The sequence below is a fragment of the Salvelinus sp. IW2-2015 genome, linkage group LG17, assembly GCF_002910315.2.
Source record: "Salvelinus sp. IW2-2015 linkage group LG17, ASM291031v2, whole genome shotgun sequence".
NCBI classification, from domain to species: domain Eukaryota; kingdom Metazoa; phylum Chordata; class Actinopteri; order Salmoniformes; family Salmonidae; genus Salvelinus; species Salvelinus sp. IW2-2015.
The window spans coordinates 720779-721812 of record NC_036857.1 but is presented as its reverse complement, the minus strand read 5'-3'; positions in this window follow the sequence as shown (position 1 = coordinate 721812).

The following is a 1034-nucleotide window of genomic DNA, read 5'->3' as shown; positions in this document are numbered from 1 at the left end:
AAATAATCTAAAAAGAAAGTGTGACTAATCTGAATGTGAAAATTAAGCCTGAGAATTACAAAGCAAAATAGCTAGTATCTCAGTTGAGATAAACATAACCTAAGATCCAGATTAACTGAAAATGTAGCTCAAGTGTTAACAATAATACACCATCTAAAAACACACAGTCCCCATTCTCATTCTATTCACATTGAGGCCTTGGGATTCAATATGGCACCACTATAGGTAAGCCCCGAAATAAAGTACCTTTTCCTGGTCTTACAGAGCGGCTATTAGTAACAGCTGTGACACCTCCTGTATCATGTTGTACTACATTGGACAATTTCTTCAGTAGATATTCAGACTGGCCTTTTACTGGACTCAATATAGCCATGAAGGGAACAAGTGGGGACAAAGTGGTCAAATATGTGGACTAGCTTTACCACAAAACTCTTGTTAGATAAAAAACGAAATAACTCAAATATATTCTCTCTGAAACTTGAACGATGATCACTTAAACATTCATCATCCATTCAGAGTTCTTTCAAGTATATGTTTAAACTTCTGAGACAATCAATACTGATTAATGCCAGTATGAATTTGAATTTAAAAGACCATAAAACGATGGCCAAGTATTTATCCCCTCTGGATTAAAATATCATTCATTCATGCAGTATAGTAAAGAGTTCTAATACCAGAACAGTACAAAGTTCTAATACCAGAACAGTACAGAGTTCTAATACCAGAACAGTATCATACTGTTTCTGTATTGGAAGTCTATACTGTTCTGGGATTAGAACTCTATACTGTTCTGTTGAGGATTAGAACTCTGTACTGTTCTGGTATTAGAGACTCTAACTGTTCTGGTATTAGAACTCTATACTGTTTGGTATTGGAAACGCTATACTGTTCTGGTATTAGAACTCTATACTGTTCTGTATTAGACTCTATACTGTCTGGTATTGGAACTCTATTACTGTTCTGGTATTGGAAACTCTATACTGTTCGGTATTAGAACTCTATACTGTTCTGGTATTGAGAACTGCTATACCTGT